Raw genomic sequence first — 19,208 nt, 5'->3', positions numbered from 1 at the left:
GGGCGTCACTCCAATAAAGGCATTCGGTTAATTGATGTTCCGGAAGTAATCTCGCTTTACGCAGATGACGTCCTCCTCTACATCAGAAACCCCTCCACATACTTGAACCCGATTATCCGAGACGTCAGCAAAATAGGCACGTTCTCTGGGTTTGAGATAAACTACTCAAAGTCTGAAATATTTCCCCTCACTGCAGCAACACAACAACCAACATGTGATTACCCCCTGCGCTGGTCTCCGAACGGGGTCAAGTACCTGGGGGTTCAGGCGTCACTGTCCAAAAAGACCCTACTAAAGGACAATTATGAAGCCGCGGCTCAGCTCATCATTTCCAAGTTCGCCAAGTGGCGACACTTACCACTATCCTTGGCAGCCAAACTATCGTTGATAAAGATGATAGTGGTCCCCAAGCTCCTTTATGTTTTTACTAATGTCCCAATCTGGCCCGGAAAGCAATATTTCAAGGAGCTTCATTCGGAGTGCGCCCAGTTTCTCTGGCACTCTGGGTCGGTCCGCATGAGGTGGCAACACATGGCAGCACCATATGATAAAGGGGGGTTTGCGGCACCAGACCTACAACTATACTGGTACGCGGCCCAGGCCCAGCATGCCACCCATTGGTATGCACTTCAGAAACCCCCTCCGCATGTGAAACTCGAAAAAATGGCTGGGGAGGGAACTAACATAATGACCCTATTGCTGCACCGCGGGCTCCAAACGGAAGCCCAGGCAGACCCAGTGACTGCCACGATAAGGGCTTGGACTGCTATCTTACATACCGAGCAGGAGCTGCACCCGTACTATAAGTGGCTGCCCCTGTGGCGGTTTCCGGGACTCGCCCCCACACATGACCAGCACCTCTCACGATACTGGGAACAACTTGGCTATCGAGGCCTGACAGACCTCTTCCCAGAGGGAAAGTTTATCACCCCCCAAACATGGCACCCAGAACACACTAACTCCCTCCTTGAGATGCTTCAGTATTATAGGCTCCGAGCTGCAGTTCGTGCCATGTGGCCCTCGTATCCAGACGAACCCCCAGATTCACCCGAACTCCAGTACATAGCGAACTCTGCGGGATCCAAGGGGGTGTTATCCAATCTGTATAAAATGCAGCTGGGGAAGAAGGTGTGTGGTTCACTCAAACCACGCGAGGCGTGGTCTGAGGAGCTTGCAAAAGAAATACCTGAGGGGCTGTGGAGGAAGATGTGTGCACACACACGCGCAGTCTCTCTAAGCGCCAGATTCCGCTGCATTCAATTAAAATTCCTCAACAGGCTTTACTACACACCGTCTAGGGTGGCGAAATTTGCTGGCGCCCTGTCCTGTGCATGCCCAAAGTGTAAATCTCCTGAAGCTGACCACATTCATATGTTCTGGACATGCCCTGCCATCCATGCTTTCTGGGTGGCTGTGGCGGAGACGCTCTCCAAAATAATAGAGACACCGGTGGATGTGAACCCGCTTGCACTATTGTTTGGAGTCTGGGAGGGGGAGAGTGCAAGGAAAATGTCTACGTTTTTGAATGTTGGTGCCATTGTTGCTAAAAGGTGTATATTGCAAAACTGGAAGCGTCACAGCCCCCCTACCTTCTCGATGTGGCTTAAAGCCCTTACTTGGACTCAAATGTGTGAAGAGGAATACATTGGGTCCTTGCCTCCCACATCACGACCCAAAAATGTGTGGACAGAATTCCGCAGCTACTTGAATAATAGAGACGAAGTAGAGTGGACGGCCTCCCCTCCCCAAACACGCCCCGCCACACCATGACACTGACTCGTGTTCCTTTTCGCCCAGGCTGGGCCGCTCCAAAAGCTAACTGTTCTCTCCAATAAGGCAGCACCCTGCCGCTATGTGTTGCTGGATGTGGTGTGATACTATCTGATTGCTGTGATGTACCTTGTTCTATGCCTGTCTTAACTTTCTGCCAATAAAAAAAGTTAAAAAAAAAAAAAAGTTAATGGCTCTTTGGTTTTGTCTACATTAGCCACTTGCTGACAGAGTAAATGCGCAACGAGGTGGTAGGCACCATGCTGGATACCAAAGAGGCCTCAATGGGAGGCAGCCTGTTAGCAAAGCGCACATTTAATGATCAGAATGAAAGGGGTATGTTGATGTGTGATATGATTGTCGTCCCCAATGTGGGGACAGTTGCTTGGGGCTCCCTGATATTTGAGGCTCGTTAGAACTGAAAAAGTTGAAAGGCTCTGACACTTTCCCTGTAGCCAGTACTATTTAATGAAATAATTGATCAGAACTGTCTGAGCATTAAATACTTCACTAATGATGTCTGTGATGGAAATACTTTGCTGATTATGCAGGTGATACTTGATTAGCAGCTGGTCTGAGCAGTTTTTTGGGCAGGCACCATGTTATGCTATGTTATTTTATATGGTTTTGCTTTTATAAACCGCACGTTCGCCGAGGGCCCCATGGTACTGAGGGATAACCAGATGAGAGCTGCATAAATCAGATGAGTTTTCAGAATGCGACGTAATTTAAAGTGATATTCCATGCGTCGCAGGGAGAAGGGGAGGGCATTCCATAGACTGGCCACTACAGTGGAAACCGAGCGGCCACCCCTCGGAGTAAGTGGGATCAGAAAACACTAACAAGACGCATCTGACGAGCAGAAGCAGTGACTTCTCCTGCAGATACTCTGCGCCAAGCTCATAGTACGCCCGGTGAACTATGCAAAGAGATTTGAAAGAAATGTGTTTTTGACCGGGCAACCAATGAATTGCCTGGCGTACAGGAGAAATAGTGTTGCTGTGACAACAGGGGCGGCGAGATTGTGCAGTAGCTGTAGTTGGTGCAAAATGTAGAGAGGTTGAGCCAAAAAGAGGGAATTACAATATTTCAAGTGACTCACAATAAGAGAGAAGACTACTAGGGCGTGAGGATGAGCAGGAAGTAAAGGCAAAACCCTAAACAGGATCCTTAGTTGGTAATAACCAGTTTTGAAGATAGAACTGACCTGGGCTAAGGCGCACAAGGACTCAAGAACATAAATCCAGTATTTTTCACTTGAGAGACAGGTGAAGGGCAGGGGTCAAGTTCCACAGGCCAACAATCAGACGACCAGAACAAAGAAGCAGAGAGAAGGCCAGAGGAGGGAGGAGAAGAGGGACCCACCACCAACACATATGTCTTGTCTCCATTCAACTTAGGCTAATTGCTACCCATCCAGCTCCCCACTGCCGCCAAGTAACCTCTAAACTGAGACGCTATGTCCGACTGTGCCAAGTCAAGCCGGACGATGATTTGTGGGTCATCAGATAGGAGTAGCAACAGTGGTTGAAGTGTCTGAAAAGTAGTAGTGGAACTACTAGTGCTGGCCTGCCCCACACGCCACAAACCTCATCACCACACCCCCTCTCACTCACATTACAAACCCCCCAAACTAATGCACCTTCTGTTTAAGGGAACGTTCAGTGTCATTCACTGACGTGCAAGTTTTAACTTCTTCCTACGCTTTTTTTTTAAAAAGACATAATTTCGGAACGGTTTCTTTTTCCAAGTAAAAGTATAGGAACAGTAAAACTTAATAGAAAAAGTAGAGGAGCACCGCTCCCGCCCATTTCGACCACTGAGTGGCAACAGAAGCCGTGGGAGAGAATGAGCAGCAAAAGAGTCTGGATGTAAATGTTGAAAAGAGAAGGAGGCAAGGGGGAGCCCTGCAGGACACCACAAGACTGTGTGTTAGTTTGTAACAAGAATGAAGAAAGAGCAAGTGTCTGTGTCCTGTCCGCCAGGAAGGAAGAGAACCTTTCCCTAGAGGCCAGCCAGGAGAGGCAGCAGTGCAGCAGCAGCACGGGTGATCCACGGTATCAAAAGCTGCACAGAGCGTGAAAAGAATCAATACACCCCCCCCACTTCATGTAATATAGAATGGAGACAAGGACACGCTCCGTGCCTCGACCTAGCCAAAATCCTGACTGAAAGGGGCATAGAAATGTAGAGCTTTCAGGGTGGGCGGTGAGTAGGGGGGAGAGCAGAGATTCCACAGGTTTCATAGGAAAAGGGAGGAGAGAGATAGCGCTGAAAAGGGCCGGCACATTGGGGTTAAGAGAGGGTTTCTTCAGAAGAAGCATAATGCGAGACTGTTTTAGCTCTGCAGGAATAAGGCCAGGTAAACAAGGTGAATTAACTTCGTGGGACACCCACGGCGCAATATGAGGCATCATTTTCTGGATAATCCACAACGGAACAGCATCTGAAGGAGAGTCCGATTTAAGACGCTTAGTATCACTTATAATCTCATTAGGCGAGAAGGATGGGAAGAAAGACTAAGATTTCACCTGCCCCCTCGGTGAGACCCATAATCACGAGTATCGGTACGCAGCCCTGTAGATACCATCAAGTTGCGGGTGTCACTGAATTTTTAATAAAGAAGTCAGACAAAGAATCGTATAATGCTTGCCTGGGAGTAGTTCTAGACGAGGGAGACTGCACCAAGGAGAAGAGCTCCTTAGACTGGTTAAGCCCGGTCTTCAGGTGAGTAAGAGGAGCGCCTTTGTGTTCCTTTTTGCGCCTTTCCAAATGAAGAAGTCTCAACTTGTCACTAAACCAGTGTTCAGAGGGCAACATGCGGCCCTGCGCAATTTAGGAGGAGCCAAGCGATCAGCGACTGAGAGGAAAGTCGGTATTGGAAAGGGGAAATACAGCAAATGGGGGGCATTACAGTCAGCTTGGACTTTAGCTATAATGTCCTCTTTGGCTACCCTATGCCAGGTATGCTTCAAAATCTCACGGGGACCAGCAGCCACTTCTGGAATCTGCGCCTGGACAGAAAACGTACCACAGAGTGGTCGGACCACAAGATTGGAAAAGGAGGAAAGGTAGTCACTGCAAAAACCAAGTCCAACGTGTTACCCAAGGAATGGGTACGGCTGATGACTAGCTGTTATGATATGATATTTCATTTATATCGCACACGTACACAAGTGTTTCAGAGCGTTCAGGCCCTAATCAGCCATGGCTTCAAAAAACTGGGCTGCCACTAGTGAGATAGGGCGGTTGCGTTTAAAGTTGAAGTCACCCATACTTATAAGATTGGAAAACTTCAGATGCAGATTGGCTGCTAAATCAAGAAATTGAGAGCAAAAATGAGAATCAGCCCCTGGGGGTCTATAAGTCAGTAAGATATGAAGGGTAAGCACGGAGAAGACCGCTATACAGCAAGCATGGCTTCCAATTTCATATCATGTGACACAGGCAAAAGTGGAGCTGTAAGTAGGGCTCTGTATATTAAGGCGATACCTCCACCAGAATGGGTGGCTACCTGGTCCAGATGAAGTATATCCAAAAATTTGAGAAATGTTGTATGTCACCCCTTTAACTGGGGGCGTGTTGCCCCTTTAAGAATGCAAGTCATGACTTTGTCATGACTCGTGCTAATAAAAGGGGCCTCTGCATGCATGTGCGGACACTGCAGCAGAGACCCAGGAAGTGGCAACTCTTCCTTAGTCTGGTGTCTTTATTACTGGTGTGCCTCCCGTGTGATCACGGCCTGTCTGGAAGCCCCGGCCTGTGTGTCCACAGAGCCGAGGCTGTGGTCCGCTGGGTGCCCCCCGTGCACTGGTGTGTGGTCTGGTGCCACAGACCCTGCAAGGTTACCCCTGTGGTCCACACCGTTGCCTGACCACAGCCTGATTAATCATCCGGGTGATCTTGGTAACTGGTGTGACCCGCTCTGGTGACCCATGAGTTGGACATCACACTGGCGACGAGGAGGTCTGGGCCCCTGTGCACATTTCTGGGTGGGCTGCCCGAAGGCTGTTCGCTGACCAAGGAGCGGCCTCGGCCACGTGGAAGAGGGAGAAGAGGTCGGCCGCGTGGAAGAGGGAGAAGAGTAAGAGTAGCCTGAGGGACACCAGGCCCACGGCATTCCATACGAGCACTGCAGCAGAGTGAGGTAAGCCTGCGTGTATGCGTCTTCATCATCGCACTCATCCCTGTGAGGGACCCGCCCATACCGGAATTGCGCAGGCGTGTACTGCAGTCCCAGAGAAGAGAAAAAGGAGGAAAGGCCCCGTGGTTGCTCGCGCCATCCTCCACCTGGGCCGAGCTGCAGTGAAAGGGGTGTGGCAGCCTGCGCTAGAGCAGTGTGCCTGCAATCACTGGAGAGGGAGAGATTAAATGACACAAAGCGGAGGAGCCACGTGTGTGTTTGGGCCCATTGCTACACCCGGGTTGATCAGCGGTGAGAGGGGTGTGACTGCCATCTACTGGAACATTTTACCTGCAGTCCCCAGGAGAAGGGGAAAGAAAAAGGACTCCACAACCAGCCACGGAACCGGGCTACCTGGCGGTGAGTGGCACGGTACTCTGTGGTGGTGCACAGATGGAAAGGAGAGAAAAGTACCACCCCTGATCCATCTGATTTGAGAGGGAGGGTGAACACCTGTCCTTTGGGGTGGGGGTGAGGTCAGAGGAGCACCTACAAGCCTGAGTTTGGTGCTGAGGTGCTGAGGAGTGCCGCACTCCGCAGGCTTAGGGACATTCAAGTCAAGGGATCACACGAGCAGACGCCACAGGGTAGCGGCTCCGCGCAAGTGCTTGTGCGCCCTGGTGTCAAGAAACTGTGCAACTGGTGACAAGAAACTGTGCAATGTCAGGTGCCCATCATGTGGGATGAGGATGATGTCCAAATGGTATATCGGCAGAGTGGACAGCTGACGCCACTGCACGTCTTTGATGTGGTGGGAGCACCTGCCAATCTGGGACCTCGTTGGATGGCGTGGGTGGAGAACCTTGAGCTATACTTTGAGTCAGTGGAGATAAAAGAAATGGCAAAAAGGCACAACGGCCAACTCTCCTGTACTCAGTGGGTCCAGCTGTCCAGAGACTGTTTAAGACGTTGTGGCCTAGAGGCCAAACATATGCCACAACCATTGCCGCGCTAAATGAATACTTTATTCCCATGATCAATCGTGACTATGAACGGAACAGGATGAGGTGCGCGAAACAAGAAGAAGGGGAGAGTTTGGACGGCTTTCATGGCAAACTTCGAAAAACATTGCGCTATCCTGCACGCTGCGAATCTTTGAGGAGGATGTCAGGGCTAAGATAATCTATGGCTGTAGCTCTGGCAAGTTGCGGAAGCAGGTTCTTAGGGAGCCAGGGCTGAGTCTGGACAGGATCCTGGAACTAGGCCAAGCCCAGGAGCTGGTGAAGGTGCGTGCCTCGGCCATGGCCATCTCCAGGCAGCAGCTCAAGCTGGAAGCCCCCATGCAACGGGTGAAGTTGGAGGATGTGTGTGCCGTGGGCAAATGGCAAGGAAGCAAGTTAGCAAGAGGAGGGGAGTGGCCACAAAAAGAGACGGGTGCCATGTTATGCCCTTAGTGTGGATGGGGCTTGCCGCACGCACATGAGTGCCCAGCCAAAGGACATACGTGCGGGAGGTGTGGAAAGGAAGATCGGTTAGCACGGGTTACCTGAGCTCCATCACCGGCCAGCCCATTGGGGCCAGCAGCAGGGAGTGCATCAAGGGAGGAAATGAGACAAGCTATGGGGAGGAAGACGTGCAGGACAGCTACGGACCAGGTGGCAGAGGACCAGAGGAGACAGTTTGACTATGCAGAAGATGATGAAGGCGAGGATGTGTTCTTCCTGTCCTGCAGCAGTACAAGTGGCCAGGGGCAGCCCCGTCAAAGGAAGGACGACCGGAGCATGGCTCCCCAGGCAGTAAACTTTGATCCAGGAATATAGGCCTGCTGGGTCTCAAGTGGGTGCTCGGACTGGGAAGCGCCAAAGTTTCCTGTTGGTTTAGTACAAATAGTACGGGTGTGCGTACTTGAATGCACCAAAGTTGTGGGCTCGGTTGCAGGGCCACTGTTACTGTGTTTGTTTTCGTTTTATTATAATAAGGAGGAGTGTTGTGTGTCGCCCCTTTAACTGGAGGCGTGTTGCCCCTTTAAGAATACACGTCATGACTTTGTCATGACTGATGCTAATAAAAGGGGCTCCTGCATGCATGTGCGGGCACTGCAGCAGAGACCCAGGAAGTGGCAACTCTGAGCCTAGTGTCTTCATTACTGGTGTGCCTGCAGTGTGATCATAGCCTGTCTGGAAGACCTGGCTTGTGTGCCCAAAAAGCTGAGGCTGTTGTCCACTTGATGCCAGCAGCACTGGTGTGTGATCTGGTGTCACGGACCCTGCAGGGTGCCCCCTGTGGTCCGCCCCACTTTGTTATGGCAGCCTGATTAATCATCCGGGTGAAACCGGTAACTGGGGTGTCCTGCTCTGGTGACCCGTGAGCGGGACACCACAGGAAGGGCTTGCCATACAGAAGGTACCAGAAGAGTCCCTCAACCAGGTCTCTGTTACGCCTACTAAATCTGTACAGAGCTCCGAGATTAAAACCTAACAGGAAGCTGCGTGAGACAAGCCAGCGTGCATGCACCAGCAGCCTTTTAAACATATTATCTTGAGTAGACGGGGTCATGCAGAAATGTTTCAGTGGGAACACTTGGCTAGTACTAGAGCGGAGCGGAAAATACACGGTCGGTTTTGCCAGAGCATGAAAAACATGCAGAGTAAGTCTGAGCAGAAATTACTGGACCAGTTATGTGTTGAGAAGAAAATACGTGCCAGTACGTGTCCATCACTAAGAAGAAAATAATCAAGCACTATGTTTCACCTGATAAACCATTCCGGTGCTGTGTTTGAGCAGGACATATTTGGCTGCCATTCTTTCCCGGAAAGAAACACTTTGCAGTACTCGGTGTGATCAGGCAGAAACTATTTGTGTAGTGACTGAGCAGGGAATGCTTGTTCCTTGATTGGTCAATACCGGATCTGATCAGAGTAGTCTTTGCCGGTACTATTTGGGCGGGAAATAATTGACCAATGGTTTGCCTGACCAGGAAATACTTCGGGAAAATACTTCGGGAAATAATTGACCAATGGTCTGCCTAAAGCAGGAAATACTTCGGGAACTAATTGACCAATGGTCTGCCTGAGCAGGAAATACTTTGTCTGTACTGAATGAGACTTGTAAAATATACTTTGTATCAGGAGGATAGCTCAGGGGCAACGTGCTCGGAACACCACAGGTTCGATCCCCGGGTCCACGCTTAGAAACCTCTGGGTATTAAGCGCGTTATAAATAACCTATCATATCATATTATATCAAACGTGCTGTGTGTGTGACTAGCAGGAAATGACTAGCCAGTACTTGGAACGGAGAGGAAACGCTTGGCCAGTGGTGTCTGCCTGAGCTGTGGCCTATATTAGTACATTTGGCGTCCCTCTCACTGATACTCGTGATGATAGGCCCCAGCTGCGCCCCCTACAGTCGCTGGTGGAGGGAGAGCGCCGCCAACATCCAAGGCCGTGGGATCTCGCTCGGGTCATGGCCAGTCGCCTGCCTCTCTCACCCCCCCACCCCCCCGCGGGCGTTGATGGGCGGCTTGTCCGGCCAGAGAGGAGCCTCCTCCAGCTGAGGCGCCCAATCAGAAGGGGGCGAGGGGGCGTGGCCTGCAGGAGGAGCGGGGGCGGAGGGCGAAAGTGAAAGCGAAGCGCGCTCCGCTGTGCATCCAGGGGGCCTGACGACCACTGTCCACCGGGCACAGGTAAGAGGGCGTGCGCGGGGGAACGTCAACGTTTGCTATATCCTGTGCATGCGTAGTGGCTCTGCGTGCGCATGCTCGGCTGCCCATGAGGGCGGGGGTCGACGCTTGCAGAAGTAGTGGGCCAATCGTCCCTGCCCCACCCAATGGGCACTCTACTCCAGAGATTTGCTCTGCCCCTCCTGTACCACCAGGGGTGGTCTACGAACTAAAAGAGGCCCTGGAAATAATTACTGCATAGCTCTCAACTCACCCGCTTTTGGCGGGTGTCACCCGCCTTGCAAAGGGCTGACTCACCCGCCAAGCCTCCTGCACGCCCATTCATTCCAATGGGCGTCTCACCCGCCAAAAACAAAATCGGGTGATTTCACCCGCCTTTGCAAGACAAATGGTTGAGAGCTATGAATTTACTGGGGACAAAAAGAGCGCCTGGAAATAAAGTTCAAAGTGGCCCCCCATATGACACATTTTCAGCAAGCCCAATGCGTTTTGCTATGAGAAAATTTGGAAATAGCACACACAAGAGGCACAGGATGCCGAGGCCCACGGGGAAATCTCCAGAGTTCCCTATAGGCCAGTCCACCCCTGTGTGCCACATGTGCGGCCCCAGCTGCGCTGGAAGAGGTGCACTTCATAAATTCAACGCAGGGCAGCAAGCCCAGATGCGGAGCGCCACTTCTGTCCGTGAACCAGCAACATCGTTCACAGTACACCAGGTCTGATCAAATGCACCATTTCAGGTGAAATGCACGTGGGGTGGACAGGGACAGCGGTTCCGCTCTAGCGCACGTGTTGTGGTGAGGATCACCAGGTCAGACCCGGGGCGCGAGTCCCGACCCGGGCCCTGACACCCGTAGCTGAACACTGATATAAGTATATCGTGCACAGCAGATCAGAAGTATCACGCGTGCACCAGTGCGTATCATATGTATCTGCCAAAACAGGCAGGGCCGTTACTGTACATTAATTTGTGGGCCAGGTTAGGGTTCTCAGATCAGCTTAGTGCCCCAGGTGTGCAAAAGAGGGACTCTCCACCTCTGCGCGTTATGCTCTCGGACTTTGCAGTGACTGCGCGCTCTAAACCTGCTATTACGTGGATTCCCGTTTCGAGGAACACAACAGAGAACATAAGGATAAAATGCACGCATGTTTGTTTCTCCTGAGCTGTGGCAGGGGTCAGTGGGTAGCGACGTGGAACATGGTAGGGGTCTGGCTCTTCTGCAGCCAAGGCCACCAATTCATAGAGGTTGGTGCCGCGCCAGTTCGCGGTAAAATTAACTGCCAGAACCCAAATATTTTCTAGCTTATCTGGGGAACATCGGGGCAGGTAACACCTGGCCCACTTGTGCCGCCACCAAAGGTTGCTCCCCACAGTCTCTGCATATTTACGGTTAAAACTGTGGCTCCCAACAGATTTTGCGGGTGAGGGAGGCAACACATATGGGCAACTTTCAGACCAGTCAACATAAAATAAAGTAACCTGTTAGTTTTAGGCAAATGTTTGAGTGCTTCTTTAAACACATCACCATTGTTAACATTTTTCTCGAGTTCTATAGGTGGCAAGTGAAAAATGTTAGCCAACAATCTACAGGAAAAAAGAGCAAGCGTGCTCTCCTATGGTGAATTGATTGACAAATGCAGAAACACACTGGCCCGTCAGTCACACACTGCAGCAAAATCAGTTTGGCCCGTCACACACTGCAGCAAAATCAGTTTATATACGTCGGCACGCATGACACACGGTCCTTTTGGCAGTGTACCTTTACCTGGCTTTGCCCCTGTGTTGGTGCAACTGGCTGGTTGGTGACTGTCGTCTTGTTGTCACACCACAATGCTGTGGTAGTTTTGTTGGTTATTACAGTAGCACAAGGTTGAGCCAATGTTATGCAGGATGAAATGCGTTGGCATGGCCAGCACAAGCACTCAGAACTGTCACCTCCCAACACATTGTTATCCATGAAAATTGATAGTGAGCACTGTCCTGCCCTCTTGGGTTATCAGGTTCAACAATGAGCCCAGTGCACGCTGTTGTTGCTTGTTGTGTGACAACTACTGAATGAGCTTTAAAATAATAACGTTGGCAAAACAGCACGTCAAAGTCAGACTGAGTCTGAGACAATAATTTCCAGTGCTCTGAAATAAGTGCTGGGGCTGACCCCTAGCAAACACCCCCACACATTAAGCAAGATCTCACATTTTGGGAAACCAATTTCAAATGCTTTTTTTTAATGGGCGGAACAGTTGCTTTCTTGAAAGGGTGAACATTCTAATTAAGTGAATCCTTTTGGAAGTGTATTGGTTCTTTTTCCAGCTGTACAGCTCAGCCTTTACGCCTGACCTCAAACTCCACTTCGTGTGGTGTACAAGGAGCCATGTCCTTCTATTTGAAATTGGATTTTGGGACCAAAACTATTTTCGCCAAATGTGCATGAACTATTTCACCATACACCACAGCCACTTTTGTATATAAAATGTAGATATTCTACATTTTGGTTACATTCTGTTAATGCCTACTTTTCAGTTAGGGCTTTAAGCGGGCCGGGGCTGAGCCCCAGCACTTCCCCAAAACTTCTGTTCAGCCAGGGCCCTTATTTCTCGCTCTACTGCCGGGATTTGAACTCAAGCTCTGCCCATGAGAAGGGAGTGTCACATTCACTGTACTATTTGGTACATGCTGGACTTTGGTTGTTTTATTCAAAAGACTGCTTGAAGGCCTTTATGTGGCAAGCAGTCTATTGAAGAAAACAAAAGCAACCCAGCACCAAACAAATAGCAAGTGCTGTGCCATTTCGTAGGCGATGGACTTCTTTTGTTTCATTCAATAGAATGCTTGCCACATAACCTGGCTTCAGGTGGCAAGCCTATTGAATGAAACGAACACAACCCACCGCTTACCGAATAGCACAGTGTGAGGTAGCGCTGGCTGCACTGGCAAGCCCCCCAGCACGAAAATCTCTTGTTTTTGCTGTTGGGGTACTGAGTGGTGGGTAATGCGTGTTATTTGTCAAGCTATAAAATATCAGGAACATGTGTTTTTAAGGAAGCTATTTACTTAGAGCAGACTGTAAAAGGTGTACATTGACAGGCAACCTTGAATCATGTAGTTTGGGTATTTTATTTTTAATTCAAGGATATTTTTTTGGCCCAGCCCCATTTAAGCCACGCCCCCAATACACCTGCTGTGAAGATTAGAGCCCCCCTCCCCAAACCCCCCTCAATTTTTCATCCCACTTAAGGCACTGCTTCCAGTGCAGTTCAAGACGCTTAACATCCTCTCTCTTCAGCATCAAAATATCTTTCTTCAGTGTTCCCAAAAGTTTAGGGTGACCAGACCCCCACACCGGCTCGCCATTTTTTCAGCGCTGGGATTTGTGATCCTAAATCACTGGTATCGTAAGTGCGATTTTTTTGCAGTTGAAGTCAACCAACACTACAGATCCCAGAGTGCATTTGCTAATGAAAGCCAGGTTCCGATTTCACTTGGCGCCCTACCGTGTTGTCACATTAGAGCTCCTCGCGCGGCTCTTTAACTCTCTAGGCATGCCTGTGAACCTTGATGACGCTCAGCAGAAGAGCAGGAAGTGGATGCAAGAATTCACCATCGGATCTGCCTTTCCTGGGAATCGGGCGCTAAGCAGTTCTGTAAAAACTGCTTCCCACCATTGCAGTCTTCCGTACATTTGCGGGGACTTTCCCAAGTTCTTCACCCGTTGACGGAGTACTGTAGAACGTTCACTTCCTTCTGTCTAGTTTAGTAACGAAAACCGTTTTTTCGGGGATTTTTTAACTTTTGCTTTTCCCCGGTGGGCAGACTCCTCGCAAACAATTTGACTCGCTTATAAGATGCTCCCATTTTGAATGGGGCCTACTTGTTTACTCTCTAAAAATTCTTTTTACTCCCAACGTCAAAAAATGGGGCGTAAAATACTAACAATTCAAACTCTTATCTGGAGCACTGAAGACGCCTGTTAGACATTGGGGTGAGCAACTTCCCGCCGACTTTTGATACAACCCACGGCTGCTCCATACTGTGCCAACATATTGAAGATTAAAGCTGCAACTCACACCGGTTAAGTGAGGGTGATGGATCCACTGTGAGATTTACAGATATCAATCAACATAACATATTAGTTGTGTCTTAATAAAAGCTAAATGCTTAAGTGTTTGTTTAAAACAGATCATCGGTAACGTTTTGCTCTGATCCTATTGGTGGCAAGTGAAACATGTTAACCATCTATCCACATGCAAAAGACGAGTAAGTGTGCTCTCCTCCTACTGATGGACAAAAGCAGGCAACATCAATACTTATCTTACGAACTTGCCAATCAAACGCTGCAACAAGATTGTCTTATATAGGTTTTATATTATTCATTTAATAGTTTTTTTTATAACGTGCCAAAAACATACCAGAGTTCAGTTTCTAAGCATGGATCCGGGGTTTGAACCTCTGTTACTCTGTGTGATCTTGTTTCCAAGATCAGCGTGTTGCGCCTGTACTATCCTCCGTTCAGGTTGTCACTCATGATAGAAACTCCTCTTCCATACTGGCCTTTTCACTTTGCCCTTGTGTTGGGACTGCTGGCTGGAGACTGTCCCTTTGTTGTCAACCCACCCTGCTGGTTGTTACAGTAGAGCATTTGCAGCAATGTCACACGGGCTGAGTGGAGCAGTGTGTGGACATGGCCTGCATCAGTGCCCAGCATTGTCAATTGTTATTCATGAGATTCGATAAATAGCCCTGCCAGTCTGGGCCATCGTGCTCATGATTAGCAATGAGCCGGCCCATGCAGGACCCTGGCCACTGCATACTGCAGGGCTCAGAGAGCAGGAGCTAAAACCAGCTTCATGGTGTCAGGCAGCACCCAGGAAGCAGGAGCTACCACTAGATAAGCAGGAGCGAGTACACAACGCACCACAAATCTAACTTCCACATGAGAAGCACAGTAACGTTTTGGGTAGTATGTATGATCCATTATGTTTAAACGTGTCCTAGATGTGTCCTACCTCTTTACTAACATTTTCAAACACTCAAAAATGTCACATATGCATAAGGCGACACTTGGCTGGGGCGCCAAAAGTAGTTCCTGGTAGCTGTTGGTTTCAAGGTAACCAGGCTCTCCCAAGGTAAAAATATGAGCAAAATAGGCACCAGCAATGTTAAACCTTGTACTGTTGTGGGTATATTACTCTGACTGACTGGCTGCAAGTTAAAATAGTAGAGTTGCCAAAACACTACATCATAATCAAGCTGGAATCAGCAATAAGTGCAGGGGCTCTGGCACAAGTGCAAACAAACCCCCCACCCCCACAAAGAAAGCACTGTATAGCAGCCATGCTGACCGTCAATGTACATGGCACACAAGCAGTGTTCCATCTTCAGCGACATTACGCTGCTGGTCACTCTCAAACTGAAGCCTGAAATGTCCTACTATTGGCAGATTTTGGGACTGAGGGACTTAAAGACGTCGCCCGCACTGGCTCCCACACTGTGGGGAATTCGAGATTTGAACCCATGCTTTCTGGGCGGCAATGTAGTCGCTATACCAACCCCAGTGACATTCATAATTAACCAGTTGCAAAGGATTTGAATGGCAACTGCGCAATTGAAGTCCATTTGATGAAAAACAACAAAACCTTCAGCAGGAATTTGTAAATTTGCAGTTTTTTAAAGTTCATTTCTCCCCCGTGGTGTGCCGCACCCACTTGCTTGCCCCAGCCCTCCAGTGTGTGCCCCATGTTCCCCCGGGAAGTTTTCATATTTGAGCCCAAAATGTCCTTCATGTGAACTTGCTGTGTTGGCACGCAGCACCGACTTCTGCTTTGCCGCCCAAGGCCTCCCTGGTACGCCGCCTGGCATCGACTCAGTCCTGCCCGCTGTAACACTAGACGGCGGTAGCTCAGCTGGTTATTAATAGCAGCACCCATGCATCGAGCGCGAGCAAAGCAACGCCCCCACCGCCCCCTCATAGAGAATCAGATCGTTTTGATAAACAAACCTGATTTTCCAAAGGCTTCGTAGGGTGGACGTTGCCAATGGGCGGGCGGGGGCAGGAGGGCCGAGCTTGGGATTTAAAAAGTTTCATTTTAAACCTTAATATTGTTTAGTGAGAGAAGAGAGCTCGCGGTAGTCTGCACACACACACACACACTGTGCCTAATGCTATCTATTGGTTTCAGTTGACATTTTTATTTCAGCAGTGGCATTCCCCTTGCTTTTTGCACTAGACAGGCGTGCCCTTTGAAGTGCACACAAACATCTGGCATGTTCATTAAGTCATGAACTAGTGCCCCAAATCTTCTGCACGACCATATATTCCACGGAAGCTATTATATGTCAGGGTCCAGTCTCACTTTTTTATATTCATTCATATAGCCATCGTATGCCAGAGCCACTCTCGTGTGCCCAGTTCCAGCTTTGCAGACCCATGCATCACTATTGTCTGCCAGGGGCACCTTCATAGGCCCACACTCTGCTTTCATTTGAGCATACACAGCACCAGAAGCCCCAGCTTAACCATCATAGGCCAAGGTATCTTCTTATATGCCCACATACTACAACCACACTGTATGCCAGAACAGCTTCCAGTGCCCACCTTTTTAATCTGCATGTGTGCACCTCCTCATGCCAGCACACTGCTTCAAATGACTGGAACAGTTCAACTTCATTTGGCACCTCTAACCTCACATGCGTAGGTACAGCCTCATTTGCCCATGCGCAGTCGCGCATGCCACGCGCAGCCTTACATGCCAGGCCCTCCATTTGTAAGTAGGCAAGCTCTTTGGCCAGAATAACAACAGCAGTGTCAGAGCGATCCCTTTGCAGGGTGCTTCACAAAGGGTTAAAGTGATAAATGAGCAGGTTCCGATACGTGGAAGGGAATATACCAGTGGGGGAATTGACTGTGGCAACGCAGTGTGACAACAAAACCTTTTTACTTCCTTTACTGATGTTATATAATTATTTACATTGCATACATTATTTGCGTTTGAGTGGAGAGGTAGGTACTGAGGGGAGAAAATATTCCCCTGTGGATCTCCAGTGCCTCTTCCCTGGATAGAAGGAACATTTTGAGGGCAGTCTTGGTTATGCTTTTGATTTCAGGGGGCTGGGAGTTCCACGGTGGGCACAAGAAGGGTAAAGGATCCCTTGGCTTCTCAAGGCGGCTCCCGGTTGCTGATTATTTTTATTTCCAACAGATTTTTTATTAAAGTTGATATTTTTGAACTTGCTTTCCAGGAGTGCCTTTCAAAGTATTTTTTTTGGGGGTAAAATAGCAGTGTGGTGAGGCAACGTAAGTGGAAAGGGGAACAGTCAAAATGAATAGGGTTTGCGATCAAAGGATCCGAGCCTGGGAATAAAAGGAGAGATGATAGAGATGTGGTGGTGCAGCACAGCGACATCATCCGGCAAACAGTTTCCTGAAAACCCTGGATCATTAAGAACTATTCCCCTTTTGAGACAATGTATTTGGCTGATGAGCAAACAAGAATAAGCATTGCTAAACAATCAACAGTCTTTCTCCATTTTTGGCAAGTCCAGTGGTGAGCTGCTGCAAGTGTACCTTTGTCACGCGAACTAAGTCAATCACTGCTAATCTTTTGTTGCCTTTTTGTTTTGCTGCTCTTTTTTCCTTCTTAAGCAACCCTCCAGCCTCTTTTCGTTTGCAGTTGGTGAGCTGGTGCAAGTGGATCTAGGTCACAAGACCTAATCTCCACCCACCTGCTTAGCACTGCTCCTTCCTTTCTTAACTCTTAGATCAAGGGTGCCTCTCCCAGAGGCATCAAAAGCAAAGTCTAGATGAAGAAAAGGGCAATTCCTGTTTGGACTTGGTCAGACCAGAAAGATACAGGACAAAAACCGCTGCTCCTCTAAAATCAGGGTAGCTTCTTCAAATATTTGTTTCAAACCTCTACCACCATCCATTTTCTACTATAGCCTAACGCGCCGCTCAACAGCAACATTATGAACAACGCATCGCAGCAATCGCCCCTGTGCCACCAAAGACTCCATCGGCCCTCCATCATCCACTCCTACACGAAAACTGATGTTCGCAAATGTCTGCTGAGCAATCAATCATGCATCAGGCATCATTGACCTCATCACCACACATGATTTGGACGTCTTCATTACTGAGACCTGGGTGACATCCACCTCCACCCACATCACATACGTATTTATCCCCAACAGCTACCGATTTCTACGATGAGACTGTCCAAACAAGATGAGCGGAGGCCTCACCATCATTCACAAGGCATCATGGCCATGCACCCAACTGGACATTGCCAGCATTGGATCTTTTGAAAACCTTTCCTGCCACTTCCCACTTTCCACAACGAACGCTGTCACCTTCCACCTTGTCTGCAGACCACCCAAACCCAACACTTCCTTCATTGAAGACTTCACAGTCTTGGTCACAACCATGTCTCTCACACACACCAACATCTTCATCAGTGACTTCAACATCCCTGGCAACCCATCAAACAAGTCAATGAAGGATGATCGCCACTGCCTACACTGTGAATCTCACACAACACACGAAAGACCGCACAGGAAACATAATATCCTGAACCTCATCATCACTACCCTACCTACCCTCCATTACATGTCTCTAATCCTGCTGGACTGGTCGGATCATCTGGCATTAGTACCACCACCCCAATCAAGCACACCCATCAGAAACCCAGCAAACAAGCAATTAGATAATTTAAGAACCTCCTAGTGGAGGGGTTAATGGAAGATCTCACCAACCTGACCGTACATGGCCGATCTACCTCAAACATACCAAGACTGTGACTCTCTGCTCCAAGAACTTAATACCACCCTCACAACCAACATCCACTGCCATGCCTCAGTGAAACAAAGCACCATCGAACCTAAAGTTACCACCCTCTGGTACACTCATGAACTCAACTTCAACAAATGAACCTTCAGAAAAACAAAAAAACCTTTGCGGAAATCCTGCAGCACATCCAACCTCGCCCTGCTCTAGTAATTCCATGCTACACGCAATAACTGATCACCACTGCTAAGGCCAACTACTACCAAAGCCAAGGCCAACCATCAAAGCTGAGCAATCTTCAAAGACTTCAAGCACAGAATCAACCCTCTGCCTGACCCACCCATTCCACACTCGATTGAAAAATCCACCAACATCAACTCTTTCTTCATCAACTAGTTTGGCATGATCCGGCAACACATATACAATGCCACAACTGACAGCACACTATGCATACCATCTCACACAACTACATGGACAAGGTTCAACACACTCATCATTGAAGACCTCACTGCCACAGTAGCATCCCTCAAGGCCACATTTAACATGGACAACACCCTCCATGCTTCTGTACACAAGTCCCCTTCGATGGAAACAAGTCTATTGGGTTCAACATTGACAGGCAACTCTCATTCAAATAGCACATTGTGATGAAGACACTAACGGCTGCGTACCAACTTTCTCTCCTGTGGAAATCCTTGCCCTGCATCCCAGAAAATAACTTCAGATCTGTTGGCTGTCCAAGTATTAGTCCTCCCCCACTTGGATGGTGCAAATGCCCTTCCAGAAGGCCTTCTGCTAACTACCCTAGCACCCCCGAGATGTGTCCTGTATGCTGCAGCACAACTCATCAAAG

At 49.0% G+C, this 19,208-nt stretch overlaps 1 protein-coding gene across 1 annotated transcript in view; it reads left to right on the top strand.

Moving 5' to 3' along the window:
* Positions 1-9,456: 9,456 nt before the first annotated feature.
* The window catches only part of LOC138516813 (uncharacterized), a 263,771-nt gene continuing 254,019 nt past the window's right edge, over positions 9,457-19,208 (top strand). The window contains exon 1 of the mRNA XM_069632224.1: positions 9,457-9,578. The gene's annotated coding sequence lies outside the window, so the exon portion shown is untranslated. The remainder of the gene's footprint in view (positions 9,579-19,208) is intronic.

The sequence above is a fragment of the Ambystoma mexicanum genome, chromosome 6q (genome assembly GCF_040938575.1).
Source record: "Ambystoma mexicanum isolate Mex_15411 chromosome 6q, UKY_AmexF1_1, whole genome shotgun sequence".
Taxonomy (NCBI): domain Eukaryota; kingdom Metazoa; phylum Chordata; class Amphibia; order Caudata; family Ambystomatidae; genus Ambystoma; species Ambystoma mexicanum.
Note: the sequence above shows the minus strand (reverse complement) of the source record. Positions and strands in the feature narration are given on the sequence as shown.